Raw genomic sequence first — 16667 nt, 5'->3', positions numbered from 1 at the left:
CCATAATAGCGTGATAGGACAATTTGGTCATCTGACTGGGTCTCAGGTCCAGCCTCTCTGATGAGTTTGGGAAATGCATCTGAATGGAGACGACGTTTTATAACCGTGTGGCTAACTTGACGGATAATCTGAGAACATAGGTGGACCAAAGTCCTCATGTCCCCATTCTGACATGACAGCCAGGTGCTGGTGATGTCCTTACAGCCCAGGAAGCACCCAGACCTCACTGAAGCACAGCAGGTGAAGAAATGGGCTGGTGGACGGTGAGCCTTTGAAGCCACACTGCTATTTCAAGGAGGTGGTAAGATTCACACTCAGACCACACTGAAGCCGCCCAAGTTCTCTCTACCAGGCTGCCCTGCCTCTGCTCCTTGGCAGACAAGCAGGGTGCATTTCATAGAGAAGCCCGGGAGAATGGCTGGAGGCAGGTGCTAGCTGCAGGTCAGGTCATCAGAGGAACTGGTTGACAGTCACAAGACACAGCCTCTGCCCCCATGTTAGTACTGGGAGGAATTTCTAGAGATCACCCCTCAGGCCAGTCCTGCTCTGTGCAAAGAAAAACTTCCGTTTAGAGAGGTAGAGACATTTGCCCACAGCAAGATGTTGGCCCCTCTGTATGCAGCTAGGAGGTAGACGGACTAGCTGGTTTTGATCTGGGTCTCTGGCTTGCCTCCTTGTGTCAGAGAACCTCTGTGCCTAGTGTCCTTGTCCCAGGGAATGGGAACACAAGGTCCCTTGACAAAGGGGCTGTGAGGAGTCAGTGCTGGTGCAGAAGGCAGGCTTCAAAGAGGAAGAGCAGAGAGCACATGGTGCATCTTAGCTGTTCTCTCGGAGGACCTGGAGTCCAGTGGTCTGCTGTGATCCAGCGATCCCCTGCAAAGCCCAGTGACCCCTCCATGATGCACAGCATTCTGCTGAGACCCGGAGGAGGAGCAGCTGCAAGTCTGGCTCCTGATCCCGGCTTCCTGGTGCACACTGGCCGGAGTGAAGCAAGTTGGCCACGGGATGCTCCATAGATCATCAGCTCCTGCTGTGTGGTTTCTGCGGGGCTCTGGGTGGGGGTGGGGGTCATGGAAAGCCCCCACCCCAGGAGGTGATGGTGCAGAAAGCATGGCTCCAAGCTGAGCAAGTGGGGAACACAAAGACCCAGTACAGAAAGGAACGCAATGTGTTCTACCTACTCAATGAGCTGGGGCCAGCGCCTGGACTCAGAGCCATAGCAGATGAGAAGGGAGGGAGCATCGGGAAGAGCTGGCCATCAGTGGGACATGATGTGACAGGGAACCCAGCTTAGAAGCCAGCTCTGCTGCAGAGGAAGGTTGCCCGGGTGATCAAGGGAGGGCTACCAGGTGGGCCTGGCGTGTGGGAGAGGAATCCTGGGAGGGGGCAGAAGAGGAGCAGGTGGGCACAGGCTTGGGCAGTGGGCAGAGGCAAGCTGGGCTTGGCGCGTGGCTTAGGGTCAGAGGGTGAGCCTGCGATGGCTTCTGGGATCTAGCCAGGGTGGGTGTGGCAGAAGAAAATTCCAAGAAAGGAGCCCCTGGATCCAGCGAGGACCACCCCAGCTGCAGCTGCAGCCCAGGGCACTTGGCAGGAGCTCCTCCACTTCAAACTGGTGATTCAGGGGGCAGCATGGTTGGAGCCCTATACCCTAGGTCCTGGAGCTCCCTCTTCAGAGACCCCTGCCCAGCTCTTGGGACCTGAGGATTGTCTAAATTGCCATGTGGGCACTCTCAGGCCTCAGGTGACCAGCAGACAGCTGTCTGTGGGGGATGCGGCCTTTGGGCTCCCAGATGGCAGTGCCCACCCACTCCGGAGTGCACACAGCTCTCAGGTATGCACAGCCTGCATACGACAATGAGAGTTGGGACAAACAGAGCTGAGGGGCCTGGGGGAAGCTAGCCACTGCGCATTTCCTTCTGGACGCCAGGAAAATGAGAACTAGAAAGACAGACACAGTCTTGGAGGCCTGTGCCTGTCCTAAGGAACGTGGGCTTGTCAGGGAGGAGGGTAGGAATTCGGTTTAGCTGTTTGCTAGCCTGGTTTATAACTTGTAAACACTCAGGTAGGCCTGGGGGCCTCTGCCCACTCTCCTGCTTCCACTCCCACACCGCCCACAGAGAAGCAGTCTTTTGGGTCAGTAGCTAACCCTTGACCCTGCCCCACCCACTGGGGACCCTGCAATACCTCAGACCTTCTCAACCTCCTCTTTGTAACTGCCCCAGGGTCCTCTGCCGTGGGGGGTTCTGTCCCAGACCATATCCCCGGAGACAGTGTCTCCGCTGTCACTGGTCAACTACAGGGGGTTTGCTGGGGTCTGACCATCTGGGCATAGTTTTGCTTCTCCTGTGGAAAGCACCGTTGCCCAGCAGAGCAGAAGCCTAGGAGACACCCAGCTCTGACACTGGCTGGGTGTAACCTTGAGCCATTAGTTCTCCTGAAACCCCATCTTCCCAAAGGTACCACTTGCACTGAGGCGCACTGTGGGACGCAGAGCCCACGTGTGCCCCGCATTTGGCAAGCACATGGCAGGGATTAGGAAGGGAGCGAGTTACATCATTCACTTCTTTCAACAGCTGAGAAAAACAAGCCAAGGCTCAGCGAGGTGCAGCAGTCTGCCCAAGGTCACACAGCCCGGAACAGGGCAGGATTGTCCCACTTAGGCAGCACCCATGGGACATTGCGGACGCAGGCCTGAGTCTCCTTCACTTCTCCCCATCCTCTCAACTCTCGGGCGCTGCAGGCCGCGTGGGGGCAGCGGAGGTGGGTGGCAGAGCGCAGCTTGCAGGGAGGAACGGGTTAATGTGCTCCGCCGCATTGGGCCGGCCTCCAGGAGAACCAGCCAATGGGCGCGCTTGGTGATGAGGTAATGCCGGGACGCGGAGTGGGCGGGTCCTGAGTGGACGCTGCTGCTCCTCCTGGCGTTCTGCTCTCCCTAGCAACCCTTCACCTTTGACCTTGACACCCCGACTCTTCTCCCCATCTTGAGGGACAGAGATCCCCAGCCCCCTTCACCACTGAGCTTCAAGCACTGCTGCAGGTGTCCAGAAGCATCCTGGCCTGAGTCGCACCCACTGGGCCTCAGTTTCCCTTTCTGCAATTTCTTAATTGTCAAAGACCGTCCCAGTGGGGGAACCTACGTGGATCCCAGGGCAATAAGCAGCCTTTTCTTGATTTTTTTGACTTCTTCCTGTTCCGGTGGCTCCCAGAGTCTGGGGCTGAGAAGTCACCCGGCCAGTCACACCCTCCACATGGCCCGGAACCATCCTTGGGGATCCGAACCTGACCAGTCTTCCTGCCTCCTTCCTACTAAGCCGGGAGCTAGCCGCAGCAGCAGCAGCAGGCCTGCAGTGGTAGTTAGAGGACAGAGTTCATCCAGCCACCCAGTTTAGCTGAACTAAGTTAGTTGAGTGTCTACTAGCGGCCCAGAGCTCGGGCTCCGGGTGGCCCGGCGCCCTCCAGCCCTCCAGTGTACGCTGCGTGCTGCAGGCCGCCCGGGCACGAAGCGGTTAACGCCCTTGCAGCGAGCTGGCAGAGCCGGCTGCCCGGCTTATTAGTCAGCCGGCGGGGAGGGGGCGGAGTGAGGGAGAGAGGGAGGGAGGGAGGAGGGAGGGAGGGGTTCAGTGGAGAGCCGCAGAAAGCTATTCTCAGGGGCTCCCGAGTGTGGGGAGGGCGGCTCAGCGGGAACTGCCGCTTCCCAGAAAGTTGATTATTTTTAACCCAGGAAGAAGAAAGGAAGGAGGCCCAGGCAGGACTCAGAGAAAGGAGGAGAGGAAAAAGGAGAAGAGAGGAGAGAAGAGATGGGGGGGAGCGAGGAGGAGAGAAAGGATTCGGAGGGCCAGGGGAGGGAGGAAGGCTGAGGTAGCCCCAGCAAGGATTCTGGGAAAGGAATAGATGTGGGGTCACTGCCTCCTGCCTTTCAGGGCGTGAGGGAGGGTGCAAGCTCAGGGCAGCCACAGTCTCCCGGGAGTACTTTCAGGTCAGTGGGTGTCACAGTGGCCCTGTCCTGGTTCTGGTCTTCATGGTGACTCCCGGGAGTCAGCGTGGAAGCTCTGGGAAAGAGGACAAAGAGGGAGGGATGTCTTGGTGCTTGGACAGGGAGGGGACTCAGTCACTTCTCTCCCTGAAAAGGCACCTCAGAGGAGGGAGCAGGGTTCACAGTGCCAGACAAGACAGACTGCCTGCCGGCCCACAGGGCTCACACTCCTTCAGGGGAGGCCGAGCTGGGCAAGTAATAAAAAAAAAAAAAAACACCGCATTGGCTGCCCCCAAGCAGGCAGCAGACTGAAGCATCAGTGGTCTAGGCAGGTTGGTGAGGTGGTTTGGGGAGGGGTCTGATCTCAGCAGGGGCCAGAAGTCTCCTAGAGAAGGGTACCTGAGGACCTATTGAGATAACTAACTCACTAGTGCAGGGCCAGGGAAGGCAGGCCTGCCGGTCCCCAGGCCTCAGATCCAAGTGACCTAACAGTTAAGGCTTACAGAGCAGAAAGATCAGGCCCCCCAAGCTCCCTGGGGTCGTGGGGAACCAGGAGCCTGGAGCAGGCACTAGGAGCCCCTGTGCCGGCATCAGGGGAAAGCCGGGGAAACCTTCCCCAGGAAGGGACCTCTGGGCCCTGGGTGTAGAGGACAGGACGGTTTGGGGTGAAGGAAGGATCAGGGAGCCTCCTGGGCTCTGGCTATGTGATAATGGGGGCCGGTGCTGCCCAGGAGGGAGAGGACTGCTCACAGGAGCAGACTCGCAGGAGGAGGGCAGGTTTGCTTAGGTGAGGGTGTGGTGGGGAAGCTGGCTGTGCCGGGGAGAAGGGAGGCACGGAGAGGGCTGGAGGAACTGCTGTGGTACTGCAGAATATGCTAGAATCTTGGTGGCCTGAGTCTGATGGGGGTGGGTCCGCAGTGCCAGGAGGGGACTCTGAGTCTGTCACGGCAAGGACAGTGTGTGTGTGTGCTCCCGTATTCATACAGTGTGTGGCCACGCCAGGCAGGGCCCATGCTTGGAGACCAGGAAGGCATCGGGCATGGGTCAAGAGCCCTGGGGTGTGATACGAGGGCAGATGTGCATGTTTCTCGCTCTGAGGGCCATGCCTCCACTTGAGATGGATTGGGAGGGACCCAGCTGTCCCTCACTTCGGAGTCCTGACAGCCTCTGACCCTTCCCTGGCAGCCATCTTGGACTGCTGTGCCCTGGACTTCACCTCCACAGAGTAGGGACAGCCTCACTAGGTTATTTCCCACCCCCAACTCTCGGCTGGGGACTGTCCTGCAAGAGTTCAGCACAGACCTGTCCCGCTCAGCCATGAGCCTAAGCTCGGGAGAGAGTTAGGGCTGCAGTCTGGGCTGAGAGCAGAGCGTGGAGTCCCAGGCGCCCTCCAGAGCAGAGCGGAGGACTTGGAATCAAGCCCTGGGACTGTGGGTCTCAGTTTCTCCCCCTGAGCATCCGCTGACTCTGAGCTGTGTTCACAGCCACAGAAACCTTGCGGCTCCACCTCTACCCTCCAGCCAGCGACACCAAAGAGGAGGGAGGGTCTGAGGAACAGCAACACAGAGGAGGGAGAAGGTTCTAGCACATACAGGGAGCCAGAGTCCTCTGTCCTCCAGCTCTGATGGGCCTGCCCTGTGGAATAACAGTCTTGCTGTCAACCCTGCTGCTCAGCCTCACCCTCTCCTCTCCTCCTCAGGGGTAAAGCCTTGATCTAAAGGACAGACCTGAATCCACACCATGGCTGACTCTGAGCTCAGCCCACCTCCCCCCATCCCTAACTCCATCTGCAGTGTGGATGTAATAATGGTTCCTGAACCCTTGGAAGAGAAGGATGGAGGCCGGGCTGTCAGTCACAGGCCCGAGGCCCTCGAGTCTGACAAGGGTGCAGGCTAGAGCCCTCTCAGGTGGAAGCGACCCAGACTCCCCACCATCCGCTGTGAGAAGCCAAGCTCCGAACAGTTGGTCAGGGCCCCAGAGTTGCGTCTCCTGCTCCGTCCCCACCAGGCATCCCTGAGCTTCGGGGATCAGTCCCCCACAACAGGGCCTGTGGAGCACAAAGGGGGGAGCCCAGGCAGAGAAAGAGCCGCGGGCGGGCGGGCAGGCGGGCGGCAGGCGGGCAGGCAGGCTCTGAGCGGCTTTGCTGGGCTTTCTTCTTCCTCTCTCTTTCTTTGTTAAGCTCCTTTTCAGCTGCACAGGCAGAGCCTGGGTGTTCCGAGCTGACAATAATTGCTGCGTCTAGACAGTGTCTGGTGGGAGGCCTCCTCTGTGCCTGCCGGCCTCCCCGAGGCTCCCAGGCCTGGCCCACAGCCCCTGCCCGGCACCCTCGGATGGTTCCCACACCCCTACCCCTCTGTGGATGCCAAAGGCCCCTGAGTCTGTCTGCCTCCTGACTCAGCCTTGAGAGTACATCTCTCCTTCTTCTGCCCGAGGGTTCACAGTCCCCCCACTCCTCCATTTTGCTGCCTAAAGTTCAGGGAGAAGGTCCTGTTGGGACACCGGGTGCCGAGAGAGGCCTTCCTCTACAGGAACCAGAGTTCGACACATGCTTGGCAGGTGGCTGCTTAGGAGGCCAGGGCAGGGTTCTGAGCTGAGCCTGGAATGTCCGGGCTCAATCCTAAAATGCTCTTCCAGGTCCTTCCTCGCCTTCCCAGCCCAAAGACCCACAAGAGTCAGCATAGGAAGACAGAATTTCCAGACTGCTGCAAGCTGTCATGGAGAGGTGTGTTCAAGACATGGGGGATGAGGACAAGAAACCAGTGTCAGGAGTTCTGAGATCCATCTGTGCCCAGCTCAGCCCTGCAGCTCTGGAAAATTCCCCAGAGTCTCCAAGAGGATGTTGGGGCAGGCGCCCGGGGTGAGCCAGAAACAGTAACAATAACAACCAGGGTCCGCTCAGCCTTGCCCTGCTCTGAGCACTGTGCAGACTCGGGTTGCATCTTAATGTGCTTAACACTCCCTAGGAGAGGCCCTGGGAGACGAGAGGAGCCAGAGAAATCCAAACGAACCTCTGATTAGCACCTTTTCATTTTTATTTTATTTTTTGTCTTGTGGGGGTGGTGGTGGTAGTATGTATATGCTCATGTGGGTGTTTGCATGTGCATGTGTGCAAGCCTGTGGATGCCAGAGGTCACTGTCCAGTATCTTCCCTCCAGCCTTGTGTTGTGAGCCAGGGCATCTCATTCAACCCAGGCCTCACTAATTCAGCTAGGCTAGCCAGTGAGCTCCAGGGACCTGCCTGGTGTGCCTCCCCAGCCCTGGGGTAAGAGATTCCACTGTGTCTGGCTTTTAAGTGGGTGTTGGGAATCAAACTCAGATCTTGATCCTTTCATGGCAGGCCCAACTGAGCCATCTCCCCACCCCCTCGTTAGCAAATGCCGTTTTTTATAGGTCAGGAAGCAGAGCAGAGAGGAGCTCGCTCAAAGACAGGCAGGCAGAAGTAGAGAAGCCAAGATCTGAAGCCCCAGATGCCAGCGTCAGAAGCCCAGTAATGATTCACTGTGCAGACCGCACAGGCCACAGAGTTGGGAGTTTGAAGCCAGCCTAGGAAACCAAGGGCTAGAGGTCGATCTCAGTGGCAGAGTGCTTGCCTAGAGCACACAAGGTCTTGTGTTCACCCCCAGCATTGTGAATAATAAATACAAGTCAAGCCTGGCATGGTGGCCACACCTGTCATCCCAGTGCTTGGGAGGCTGAGGTAGGCATGTCCAGGCCAACCAGGGCTACATAGTGAGGCCCTGTCTCAAAACAAAACCAAAACCAAAAAACAAGTAAGTCCTAGGTCAGGCTGCTTCAAAAATAAAACAAAAACTCACATAAAAGAGATATATGAAACTAAAGTTAACCCATGATAGGAACATTAAAATTGTCTGACAGACCTGGGGCTGAGTCCAATGCCCTGTGCTGAAGGACAACGGAGAATACCCAGGATCACCCACCCTGCATGTCCAGAGGATCCAGTGTGTTGGGTGTAATGGTACCCCAGGCCAGAAAGGCCTAGCAAGCCCACTCTTTCAAGGTATGTGTCTGTCTGTCTGTCTGTCTGTGCATCTGTGTGTGTGTATGTATGCTTATGTGTGTCTGTATATGTGTATGTCTGTGTGTATGTGTGTGTCTGTATGTATATGTGTTTGTATGTGTGTGTGTGTCTGTGTGTATATGTGTTTGTATGTGTGTGTGTCTGTGTCTGTATACGTGTATGCGTGTGTGTCTCTGTGTATATGTTATATGTGTATATGTGAGTATGTCTGTGTCTGTGTGTATGTGAATGTGTGTCTGTCTGTGTATATGTGTTTGTATGTGTGTGTCTGTATACGTGTGTGTGTCTCTGTGTATATGTGAGTATGTCTGTGTCTGTGTGTGTGTCTGTATATGTGTATGTGAGTGTGAATGTATCTCCATGTGTGTTTACAGACAGGATGCCGTTTCTTGTCTTCTCAACTCTGGGTTGTCTCTAACATATCCCATCAACCCACTCTGAGAAGACCAGTGTGACACTCCTTCCTCATGAGACCACAGCCTGGAGGGGACCGACCGCCAAGAGGAGCAGCTCCAGTCAAGGGGTGGGTGTTATCATGTGAGGGACAAGGGACCCTAGATCCAAGGCTTCCCTGGAGGGACCTGAATTGACCTGGGCTCCTTCGGGGGGAGGAAGGAGTGCCGTGGGCAGAGGGGTCTCCACAGCCGCTTCCTGGGGCTAAGCAGTAGATGGGTGGAGCTGGGGCTGAGCCCAGGGTGGCAAGAGTGTCCTTGAACAAGGCTATGACAACCATAAAGATGGGCACGCCCCCGGCTTGCTGCACGGGAAGGGTCTGTGGATTGTGACAAGATGCCTGGTCTCTGACTCTGGGGCCATCCTGTGGGCTGTGATCTTCATGGCTGCCGACAAGGCTTAGAGGAGCAGGGCAAACAGGAAGCCGGAGGCCAGGAGGAGGGTCCGGAGCGCCTTTCCTTTCTTCAGCCAACCCCCAATCCCTGGCTGAGCTCTCTGGTTTGGGGCCTGCTTCCTGACCACAGGCCGCCTGCGCCCTCCACCTTGCTCAAGGTGAATAGTGAATGCTGCCATCCAGTCTTCAGCTCTCCTGCAGCTCCAGCCCAGGCCCAGCGTCCCCTGTGCTCAAAACACAGGCAGAAACATCCTCAAGCATCCCCTCTAGAGGGTAGAGATGAGGCGGGAAGGGAGGGAGGGAGAAGGGCGAAAGGGGCTGCCTCCCGCCACATTAACCACCGCGTTCAACCTGGCACAGAGAAATTTTGCCACAGGCCGGGTGCGATCCCCGCTCCTCTAACTGGTCACGCAGAGCTCTGCTTTGGATGCCCACATCCTCTGTACCTGGCCCCATCATCTGAGGAAGGATTATTTAATCCATCATTCACTCTCCCTCGGATGCCTTCCCAGGACCTCCAGGACACACAATTTCAGATGAGTTCAAGGTTCTTTGTCAACCTTGGGGCACACACAGAAGGCTGGGAAAAGCGCCCGCCATTGCAGTTTGCCTCGGAGCCCCTGGGTGCCCTCGGTTGTCTGGCCTGAGAAATGGGCATCCTGGGGCCTAGCCACCACCAGGGAAGCTTGGCTGGGCCCCTTCAGGAGAGACAAAGAGCGCCCGCAGCCCCGGGAGCCGCGCCCCTGCTGGAGAGAGCAGCCCGCAGCCCGCCAGCCCGCGCAGCCAGCAGGCCATACATAATTCATTGCCAAATGGAGCCGCGGGCGCTCGCGCCGGGCCTCTCTGCGCCTGGCACTTCGCTGACTGCTCCTCGCACGTCGCCTCGTTGCATCTTCATGGATGCGAGGTGTGAGCCTCCCCCACTCACCCAGTGCGACCCCGGGGCTCCCTTTCAGGGCCTCTGCAGGAGCCACAGACCGTCTCACTGACCAAGCAGCGGGGCTCCAGGCCGTGCCCCACCCATCACTGCTTCTCTGCCGAGGAAACAGACAAGGCTGTGGATGGGAAGGAGAGAGGGATGAAACCCCACCCACCCCAGACAGGTCCCAGTGGGCGGAGAGCAGGAGGTACCTGATGCTAGCTGCCTCTGTCACCTCCCTACTCAGCACCCTTGTCTCCTTGAAGTCATACTCTGGCCTTGGCCACCCAAAGAACTGGCCTGGCATTGGGGTGGCCTCAGTTTGTTCACTGTGAAATGGGAAGGTCAGGGGCCACCCACTAGGTGGCTGGAAAAGCAGTGTGTCTGCAGGGCTCAGCAGAGTTTGTAGAAATGGAGAACAGGTTCAGGGTCACCAAGCCACCCTCTAGCTGGCAGGGAGTGATGGACTATTAGGGAAGTGTTGCAGTTCTAAAGAAGAGCAAGAGGGATCCTTAGAGTGGTGGGAACATTCTAGATCCTGACTAAGATGAATAGCATAAAACTGCACAGAACTGGGGCCAGCAAGATGGCTCTTCCAGCAAAGATGCTTGTGGTCAAGCCTGACACCTGAGTTTGACTCCCGGGAGGCTCAGGTGGAAGGAAAGGGCCAGCCTCACGAAGCTGTCCTCTGCTCCACACTCACGCTGTGGTTCAAGCTCCTTCCTCCCAAATAGATGTGTGTGTATTAATATATATTAATTACCCAGAACAAGGTTTGTCACACACACATGACCGTGAGTAGAACAAGAGACCTGAAGGCCGTCGATGGGCAGTCTGCACCCGCTCCCTGGTGCCCGTCTCGAGTCTCTCTGTATTGTTTGTTCTTTATTTTGTGTTTTGAGCCCAAGTTGTTGTTGAATTCACTAAGCATCTGAGGATGACCTTGAACTCACCACCTCTACCTCCCAGGTGTCGAGATGCCACCCACACGTCTCCGATGGTCTCAACAAAACTGTCAGCTAAAGCATACACCTGGCCCCAGCGTTCTGATAACTGAGGCAGGAGGATTATAAGTTTCAGGGTAGCCTGGGCTCCCCCCGCCCCCCCCTCCGCCCCCCAAGCTCCTACCCTTCTCTGCCCTGCAGTAAGGAAGGAGCTCTCTGTCAGCAGGTCCTCCCGCCCAGGTCAGAGACAGCAGCGTTCCCTCCAGCTGTGGACCTAGCCTCCTGTGTCACCGATTCTCTGTCTTTGTCCCAGTGTGCCTGTCGCCCCCAGCTTCCCACAGACAGGGGTCCAGTACGGGCTTTTGTCATCTCCTGCCTGGAGCTGTCCCACCCAAGGGACCCCAAGTCCAGGAGAGCAGGGTTAAGGGCAGGAATCCTGGGTCTACACCTAGTCAAGTGCGCTTCCCGTGGCTTTTCATCGCCCTAGGCCCGCTCCTACTTGGTTCCCGGGCTCTGGTTGGAAGCACAAAAAAACGAAGCTGAATTCTGCCTGGAGTCATGGTGCATGCTGCCAGCCAGCGGTTTCCCTTCATGTCACCTGCAGGCTTGGTCTCAAGAACCCTGGAAAAGCCAGCTGTAGTGACACATGCTTTTAATCCCAACCTTCAAGAGGCAGGGGCAGGCAGATCTCTGTGAATTTGAGGGCAGCCTGGTCTACAGAGTGTCCCAGGCCAGCCAGGACTGCATAACGAGACCATTCCTCAAAGAAAACAAACCCTGAAGTCCACCTCTGGCCTTCTCCTCTATCTTCCAGTCAACATAGTGAGGGTTTATATAAGCTGAAGTCAGTAAGTCATTCAACAAACTTTCATGGTGCACTCCCCTGAACTTACATGCTGAAGTAGGCATGGTGCAGGGGTGAGGAGAAAAAAAACAGCTGTTCTTCTCTTCACAGAATGTGCACTGTGGTTAACTTGCAGCGTGGGTTTAAAGTGGGACTAAAGAATTCTAGTCACGGATTTTAAAATGTGGCTGAGAGATTGCTCAGTGGTTAAGAGCACTGGCTTCTTGTGGAGGACCTGAGTTCAGCTCCAGCATGCAGGTCGGGTGGCTCAGAACTCTGACTCCAGCTCTAGGGGATCAAACGCCCTCTTCTGGCCTCCAATGGTACCTGCACTCATGTGCATGGCCTCCAATGGTACATATACCTACATACTGACACCTATGTACACATCATTTCTTAAAAATCTTTTAAAATGTGGCTGGGATTATGCAAAGAAAGACAGCAAAGCTCTGCTGGATGAGTTGTCTGTGGCCAGCACTGGGGCCTCTTGACAATCTGTTGCTGAACACTGTGATGTTAAATCTTCGCTGTCAGCTTGACCACAGGTGGAATTGACTAACCCAACTGTTGGGCGCTCCTGAGAGGAATTTCCTTCCTTCCTTCCTTCCTTCCTTCCTTCCTTCCTTCCTTCCTTCCTTTCTTTTTTTTTAAAAAATAATTTATTTAACCTTATTTTACATGCATTGATGTGAAGGTGTCAGGTCCCCTGGAAATGGAGTTATAGACAGTCGTGAGCTGCCAACATGGGCGCTGAAAATTGAACCTGGGTCTCTCCAGCCCGGAGAGGGATTTTCTTGATCTGACTATTTAAAGCAGGAAGACCTACCCTAAATCTAGGCCACACCTTCTGGTGGCAGTCACAGGAAAGGACATGGAAGAGGAAACTGCTTCTTGCCTGTTTGTGTTCACTCTTGATGGCAAGTTCACGTATTCCATTCCTTCAGCTGATATCAAATCCAGCATCTTCAGGATTCCGATGGAGACTGAAGACCAGCAGCTCTCCAGGACCCTCCAGGAATCCAGCACCAGACTGGGATGGCAGAGACAGACAGCCTTGTGGTCTCTGCTCCAGTCCCTGGCTCCAGGTTCCTGCTTCAGTTCCTGCCCCGACTTCTCTGCATGATGAACTATAAACTGTAAGACAGAATAAACCCTTTCCTCCCCAACATGCTTTTGATGATGGTGTGTTTGTCTTAGTCAGGGCTACTATTATTGTGATGAAACATCAGGACCAAAAGCAATGTATGGAGGACAGGGTTTATTTGGGTAACCTACCCTGAATCAGTCCATTGAGGGAAGTCAGGGCAGGGATTCAAATCAGGTGGGAGTCTGGAGGCAGGAGCTGCTGCAGAGGCATGGAGGGGCGCTGCTTGCTGGCTTGCTCAGCCTGCTTTCTTAGCACCTAGGACCATCAGCCCAGGGGTTACACCATCTACAATAGTCTGGGCCCTCCCCATCAGTCACTGATTAAGAAAATACCCCACAGGCTTCCCGGCCCAGAGCCGATCTTATGGAGGCATTTTCTCAACTGAGGCCCCTCCTCTCAGATGACTCTAGCTAACATAGAGTCAAGTTATCGGAAAACTAGCCAGGACAGTGTTTATCACAGGAACAGAAAGCAAACTAGGACAAGAAGCCATGTAAAAATGCCAGCTATGGGCTGGGCAGTGGTGGTGCACACCTTTAATCCCAGCACTTGGGAGGCAGAGGCAGGCGGATCTCTGTGAGTTCGAGGCCAGCCTGGTCTCCAAAGCCAGCTATGTAGTGCAGGCTTGTACTCACAGTGCTGGAGAGGCAGACCCGCAGATCCTGAGCTCTCACCCGCAGCCAGTCTTGCCTGATCCATGAGGTCTAAGCTAATGAGAGACTCTGCCCCAACGAAGATAAGCAGAGTTCCTGAGGATGCCACTTAAGTTCCTGTGGCCTACACACACACACACACACACACACACACACACACACACACACACAGGAGAAGGAGGAGGAGGAGGAAAAGGAGGAAGAGGAGGAGGAGGAGGAGGAGGAGGAGGAGGAGGAGGAAGAAGAAGAAGAAGAAGAAGAAGAAGAAGAAGAAGAAGAAGAAGAAGAAGAAGAGAAAATGGCTTACAATCCAAGAGAAAAATGTGTGGAGAAAGACTTGGAAATGAAAGATTTTTTTACAGTAGAATATCCCAATTGTCAGTAAACACACAAAAGGTGTTAAATCCCTGATGCACCAGGTGTCTAAGCTTGGGCTGCTGTAATGGTTCACCTTCGACTCCATCATTCATGGTTAGTTTATTGCTGAGAGATCTGGACCGGGAAGTCCAGTGATGCTGCGCCAGGATGGGGCAGCAATCCCTGACATGATGTCCTGTGTCCCATCATAGGAGGAAGTGGGAGGTCAGCTCAGGGTCCTATGACTCCCTTTCTTGCTCACAGGGATCACCAAGCTCAAGAAGTAATTTTGTATCTTGGCCTACCCAGGGATGAACAAAATACAAGCTCTTTTCTGCCCAGGCCCTGGAGAGCACTGCCTCCTCACCCACAAACTGCCACCCAGAGTTGAAGCACTCTGCTTGGTCTAGGTAGCTAGACTCCTGGGATGAGAAAGGACTGACCTTGCAGGCCCGAGAGCATGAGTGTCCCCAGGAGAAGAAATGTAACTTGCAACTTGGAGCCATAGAATCCAGGCAGCAGCTTACCTGGGTGGGCAGCAGAATCAGAGCAGCAGGAGGTGCCACGCCTGCCACTGCTGGCCTCAGAAGTGCTCAGCAGCAACTCAGCTTTGCCAGGCTATCTGTATGTGCATCGGGCATGTCCTGCTCCTTGATCTGGAACAGGTCATTTCCTACTTCGGAAAAGTGGACATCTGGCCCCCACACAGCTACTGGGCACAGGCGGCCATTGATGCTAACAAAGATGATAGGTTGAGTGCTAAGTTCTGGGCTGGACATTGCGTTCAACAGGCATCAAGGAAAACAATACTCATGTGAGAGTAAGCTGAGAGTGTTCCTTTGGAAAACATCTAGTGTGGACCAGGATTTGGGCTGGGGCTTGGATTCAATCTTGTTTAACTCTCCCAGTTACAGACCAAAAGCTCTGACATGGCTTCCTCTGGATGTGTTCTGATGACTCTGCCTTTAGGTGGAGTGACTGGTCCATTTACGTGTAGTGTAGTGTATTTGTTATTATGGGGTGGTCTGAGCCCACCACCTTGTTATCTACTGTCTCACTGTCCCCGGTTCTCCCCCGGCCACACACACACTCGAGGTTGAACCCAGATCCTCAGGCATGCTAAGCAAGCCCCTACCACTGAGGGGTACCCCTAGACCTAGTCTTTGCTTTCTTTTTTGAGACAGGGCTTTTCTACGGTAGCTCAGGCAGGCTGTAAGTGTGAGGTCCTTCTGCTCAGCCTCTCCCAGCTACTCTAAGTAGGATGTGCCTTCATGCCTCACTTAATCCGACTTCTCAAATGTCACTCTGCTCCTCTTTATAGCTGGCTCTCTTCAGTTCCTGTGACTGTAACAAAGTAGCTGAAGGAATCAGCCGAGAAGAGGAAAGGTATGAGACACTTGGCCCTGTACAAGAGCAGGAGGTGTGGCTTCCCCGGAACAGAGAGAGAAAGAGAGAGTGGAGAATCTGAGGTCCCACTGTTCACTTCAAGAACAGCGCCCGGGATCTCACTTCCTTACAGCATGTCCTGCCCTCTAAAGGAGCCACTGTCACCCACTGTCACCACAGGCCAGAGGGGGTGCACTGTTTCCAACTATAATAACAGCTCTATTATGTTTCCTTTCTTAAAAAAACACAAGAAAAAAAAGAAGGAACAGATTTCGGTTTATTTATTTTATGTGTTATGGGTGTTTGGCCTGCGTGTGTGTCTGTGCACTGTGTGCCTGATGCTCTCAGATGTAATAAGAGGGCATTGGATCCCCTGGAACTGGAGTTATGGATGGTTGTGAGCCACCATGTGGGTGCTGGGAACTGAACCCTGTCCTCTGCAAGAACAGTCAATGCTGTTTTTTTTTTTTTCTATTTATTTTATTATTTTTAAGTATAAAGTTTTCTTTCTTCTTTTTTATATAAATTTATTTATTATGTAAATTTATTTATTATCTATACAGTGTTCTGCCTACATGTATGCTCACAGGCCAGAAGACAGGCCAGAAGAGGGCACCAGATCTCATTACAGTTGGTTGTGAACCACCATGTGGTTGCTGGGAATTGAACTCAGGACCTCTGGAAGAGCAGCCCATGTTTTTTAACCTCCAAGCCATCTCTCCAGCCCACAGTCAATGCTCTTAACTGCTGAGCCATATCCAACCCATCTTTCATGCTTCTTAGTGTAGCACAGCTTACCTCCAGCACTCAGTGACATCATGACCTTGTAGGAGTCTTACAAAAGTATAATGCCACAGCCTCCTGCCTGGTACAGAGGCCACACATTGTGGTTTTCTTGGTTTTTGCTTTAGTTTTAATTTATGTGTTTTTTTTAGATATATGTGCTCTGTCTGCATGTATGCCTGCAGGCCAGAAGAGGGCATCAGACCCCACTATGGATGGTTGTGAGCCACCATGTGGTTGCTGGGAATTGACCTCAGGTCCTCTGGAAGAGCAGCCAGTGCTCCTAACCACTGAGCCATCCCTCCAGCCCCATACTTGTGTTATTATATATCTCAAAGTGCATTGTTACTTCTGCAAAGACCTGAATACTTTTTGTTGTATTATTACTGATAACACTACTGCTGCTATTGTATGCGGTGGTACATATGTGCCCCGTGCTTGTGTGGAGCTCAGTCTCTCCTTCCACCATGCAGATTCCCGGGATTAGTCTCAAGTCATCAGCCCTGATCTGCTGAGCCATTTCCACGGGCTTATTTCTCCATTCTGAAAGATATTTTCGTGGACACACCACATTGACAGCCACTTTCCTCCAGTGCCTGGAGATGCTGTTCCATGGTCTTCTGGCTCTCATTGCTTCCATGTGAAGTCTGCAGTCTATTTTTCCTGTCACTGATTGTAAGTATACACATGGTTTCACTGTGTAGCCCTGGCTGGCCTGAACACCTAAACTCACTATGTACACCAGGTTGGTCTTGAATTCACTGAGATCCAGCTG

General features: G+C 54.1%; 1 long non-coding RNA gene across 1 annotated transcript; it reads left to right on the top strand.

The window, feature by feature from the left end:
- The first annotated feature begins 3835 nt into the window (after window positions 1–3835).
- On the top strand, window positions 3836–12777 carry LOC119087831. Its single transcript, XR_005091309.1, has 4 exons — window positions 3836–3976; window positions 7850–7991; window positions 8387–8535; window positions 12511–12777. It is a non-coding gene; the product is annotated as an uncharacterized LOC119087831 (long non-coding RNA).
- Window positions 12778–16667: the final 3890 nt, after the last annotated feature.

This window comes from Peromyscus leucopus, chromosome 4 (assembly GCF_004664715.2).
Source record: "Peromyscus leucopus breed LL Stock chromosome 4, UCI_PerLeu_2.1, whole genome shotgun sequence".
Taxonomy (NCBI): Eukaryota; Metazoa; Chordata; class Mammalia; order Rodentia; family Cricetidae; genus Peromyscus; species Peromyscus leucopus.
Note: the sequence above shows the minus strand (reverse complement) of the source record. Positions and strands in the feature narration are given on the sequence as shown.